The sequence below is a fragment of the Osmia lignaria genome, unplaced genomic scaffold, assembly GCF_051020975.1.
Source record: "Osmia lignaria lignaria isolate PbOS001 unplaced genomic scaffold, iyOsmLign1 scaffold0154, whole genome shotgun sequence".
Taxonomy (NCBI): Eukaryota; Metazoa; Arthropoda; class Insecta; order Hymenoptera; family Megachilidae; genus Osmia; species Osmia lignaria.
The window spans coordinates 15,001-20,000 of NW_027478295.1; positions in this window are offsets into that span (position 1 = coordinate 15,001).

The window sequence follows — 5,000 nt, forward strand, 5'->3', positions numbered from 1 at the left end:
GCTCCTTTTCATAAAGGAGACTATCTTATTGCGAAAGTCAAAATCGCACGCTCTCACGGCGATTTGCCCCCGTATACGCCTGGGCGTAAGCCCGTGCGTCGCCGACCTAGCGGCCTGCCGATCGGTATTTAGAGGGAGGCACTTTGAAAGCAACACGCCGTTGGAACTTTGAAAAATTTCGATGCGTCGCCAAAGTTCGTACTTTTCGATAAAATCTTCGTCCTATGATACATTTCGATCAAGAACTACATTGATCGTCATGAAACTGTTTTTTTTTTTGGGAGACGTGTACGCTCCTTTTCATAAAGGAGACTATCTTATTGCGAAAGTCAAAATCGCACGCTCTCACGGCGATTTGCCCCCGTATACGCCTGGGCGTAAGCCCGTGCGTCGCCGACCTAGCGGCCTGCCGATCGGTATTTAGAGGGAGGCACTTTGAAAGCAACACGCCGCTGGAACTTTGAAAAATTTCGGGGCAAAGCAATACGCGGCTGGGACTTTGAAATATTTCGGAGCGCACCTAAAGTTCGTTATTTTGGCTAAACGGAGCGAAAATCTGCATTTATACCATCACGGACGTTAGTTCAATAGCGTTTAACGATCGATCCACGGTACAGAATGCAAAAATATGATTGTTAAAATTTTCGACTAATCGGTTCTAAGAGGCGAAGCAATACGCCGCTGGGACTTTGAAATATTTCGGAGCGCACCTAAAGTTCGTTATTTTGGCTAAACGGAGCGAAAATCTGCATTTATACCATCACGGACGTTAGTTTAATAGCGTTTAACGATGGATCCACGGTACAGAATGCAAAAATATGATTGTTAAAATTTTCGACTAATCGGTTCTAAGAGGCGAAGCAATACGCCGCTGGGACTTTGAAATATTTCGGAGCGCACCTAAAGTTCGTTATTTTGGCTAAACGGAGCGAAAATCTGCATTTATACCATCACGGACGTTAGTTCAATAGCGTTTAACGATCGATCCACGGTACAGAATGCAAAAATATGATTGTTAAAATTTTCGACTAATCGGTTCTAAGAGGCGAAGCAATACGCCGCTGGGACTTTGAAATATTTCGGAGCGCATCTAAAGTTCGTTATTTTGGCTACACGGAGCGAAAATCTGCATTTATACCATCACGGACGTTAGTTCAATAGCGTTTAACGATCGATCCACGGTACAGAATGCAAAAATATGATTGTTAAAATTTTCGACTAATCGGTTCTAAGAGGCGAAGCAATACGCCGCTGGGACTTTGAAATATTTCGGAGCGCACCTAAAGTTCGTTATTTTGGCTAAACGGAGCGAAAATCTGCATTTATACCATCACGGACGTTAGTTTAATAGCGTTTAACGATGGATCCACGGTACAGAATGCAAAAATATGATTGTTAAAATTTTCGACTAATCGGTTCTAAGAGGCGAAGCAATACGCCGCTGGGACTTTGAAATATTTCGGAGCGCACCTAAAGTTCGTTATTTTGGCTAAACGGAGCGAAAATCTGCATTTATACCATCACGGACGTTAGTTCAATAGCGTTTAACGATCGATCCACGGTACAGAATGCAAAAATATGATTGTTAAAATTTTCGACTAATCGGTTCTAAGAGGCGAAGCAATACGCCGCTGGGACTTTGAAATATTTCGGAGCGCACCTAAAGTTCGTTATTTTGGCTAAACGGAGCGAAAATCTGCATTTATACCATCACGGACGTTAGTTTAATAGCGTTTAACGATGGATCCACGGTACAGAATGCAAAAATATGATTGTTAAAATTTTCGACTAATCGGTTCTAAGAGGCGAAGCAATACGCCGCTGGGACTTTGAAATATTTCGGAGCGCACCTAAAGTTCGTTATTTTGGCTAAACGGAGCGAAAATCTGCATTTATACCATCACGGACGTTAGTTTAATAGCGTTTAACGATGGATCCACGGTACAGAATGCAAAAATATGATTGTTAAAATTTTCGACTAATCGGTTCTAAGAGGCGAAGCAATACGCCGCTGGGACTTTGAAATATTTCGGAGCGCACCTAAAGTTCGTTATTTTGGCTAAACGGAGCGAAAATCTGCATTTATACCATCACGGACGTTAGTTCAATAGCGTTTAACGATCGATCCACGGTACAGAATGCAAAAATATGATTGTTAAAATTTTCGACTAATCGGTTCTAAGAGGCGAAGCAATACGCCGCTGGGACTTTGAAATATTTCGGAGCGCACCTAAAGTTCGTTATTTTGGCTAAACGGAGCGAAAATCTGCATTTATACCATCACGGACGTTAGTTCAATAGCGTTTAACGATCGATCCACGGTACAGAATGCAAAAATATGATTGTTAAAATTTTCGACTAATCGGTTCTAAGAGGCGAAGCAATACGCCGCTGGGACTTTGAAATATTTCGGAGCGCATCTAAAGTTCGTTATTTTGGCTAAACGGAGCGAAAATCTGCATTTATACCATCACGGACGTTAGTTCAATAGCGTTTAACGATCGATCCACGGTACAGAATGCAAAAATATGATTGTTAAAATTTTCGACTAATCGGTTCTAAGAGGCGAAGCAATACGCCGCTGGGACTTTGAAATATTTCGGAGCGCACCTGAAGTTCGTTATTTTGGCTAAACGGAGCGAAAATCTGCATTTATACCATCACAGACGTTAGTTTAATAGCGTTTAACGATGGATCCACGGTACAGAATGCAAAAATATGATTGTTAAAATTTTCGACTAATCGGTTCTAAGAGGCGAAGCAATACGCCGCTGGGACTTTGAAATATTTCGGAGCGCACCTAAAGTTCGTTATTTTGGCTAAACGGAGCGAAAATCTGCATTTATACCATCACGGACGTTAGTTCAATAGCGTTTAACGATCGATCCACGGTACAGAATGCAAAAATATGATTGTTAAAATTTTCGACTAATCGGTTCTAAGAGGCGAAGCAATACGCCGCTGGGACTTTGAAATATTTCGGAGCGCATCTAAAGTTCGTTATTTTGGCTACACGGAGCGAAAATCTGCATTTATACCATCACGGACGTTAGTTCAATAGCGTTTAACGATCGATCCACGGTACAGAATGCAAAAATATGATTGTTAAAATTTTCGACTAATCGGTTCTAAGAGGCGAAGCAATACGCCGCTGGGACTTTGAAATATTTCGGAGCGCACCTAAAGTTCGTTATTTTGGCTAAACGGAGCGAAAATCTGCATTTATACCATCACGGACGTTAGTTTAATAGCGTTTAACGATGGATCCACGGTACAGAATGCAAAAATATGATTGTTAAAATTTTCGACTAATCGGTTCTAAGAGGCGAAGCAATACGCCGCTGGGACTTTGAAATATTTCGGAGCGCACCTAAAGTTCGTTATTTTGGCTAAACGGAGCGAAAATCTGCATTTATACCATCACGGACGTTAGTTCAATAGCGTTTAACGATCGATCCACGGTACAGAATGCAAAAATATGATTGTTAAAATTTTCGACTAATCGGTTCTAAGAGGCGAAGCAATACGCCGCTGGGACTTTGAAATATTTCGGAGCGCACCTAAAGTTCGTTATTTTGGCTAAACGGAGCGAAAATCTGCATTTATACCATCACGGACGTTAGTTTAATAGCGTTTAACGATGGATCCACGGTACAGAATGCAAAAATATGATTGTTAAAATTTTCGACTAATCGGTTCTAAGAGGCGAAGCAATACGCCGCTGGGACTTTGAAATATTTCGGAGCGCACCTGAAGTTCGTTATTTTGGCTAAACGGAGCGAAAATCTGCATTTATACCATCACGGACGTTAGTTTAATAGCGTTTAACGATGGATCCACGGTACTGAATGCAAAAATATGATTGTTAAAATTTTCGACTAATCGGTTCTAAGAGGCGAAGCAATACGCCGCTGGGACTTTGAAATATTTCGGAGCGCATCTAAAGTTCGTTATTTTGGCTAAACGGAGCGAAAATCTGCATTTATACCATCACGGACGTTAGTTCAATAGCGTTTAACGATCGATCCACGGTACAGAATGCAAAAATATGATTGTTAAAATTTTCGACTTATCGGTTCTGGATCACTGAAAAATCAAAAAAAATTATTAATTTTGATTAATTAAATTACATATGTAGTTTTATATTGTTATAGTCTCGTATTTGTTAATGTTTTGTCGTAAGAAAATGCAAAAATATCGTTTTAATGTTTTCGTCTCATCGGTTCTGGATCGCTGAAAAATCAAAAAAAAATATTAATTTTGATTAATTAAATTACAAATGGAGTTTTATATTGCTATAGTCGCTTATTTGTTAATGTTTTACCGTAAGAAAATGCAAAAATATCGTTTTAATATTTTCATCTCATCGGTTCTGGGCGGTTTTAAAATTTTTTAAAATATTAATTAAACCCATGATTTACATGAGAATGTGAATTTATTATGTCCTGCATGTTAATTTATTAATTTTCATGTATAGAACGTTATAAAATGAAAGGATATGTTCGACGATATTTTCAGTCTAAGTTTTACCGTGCCGGCGGGATGGTACGCTCTCACGGCGGTTTGCACAGGCATACGCCTGGGCGTAAGCCCATGCGTCGCCGACCTAGCGGCCGGCCGTTCGGTATTTATAGGAAGGCACTTTCGGTTCGCTCGGACCGGTCGGGAGTAGCGTCGAGCGTGTGGCTCTTTTATGACTTCGGTTGAAAAGCAGTCTACCGCTCCTCGAGAATATACTTTCTCGACTATTCTCGTTCCGGTTTTCCGTTGCGGATTATTATTAATCTCCACACAGCATTACCACGGGTCGGTGTCTAAGACCGAATGGCCCATATGTGGTGAGCCTTGTAATATAAGGCTGGTGACCTGTATGCACTTATAAATGTTGCATACTTGTACAAACTGAGCATCAACTGTCTGTAACCAAAATTTGTTAAAACTGAAAAAGTTATAAGATTGTATAAAATTTTTGAACCAAGAAAGTAGTGTTAGACGAAAAT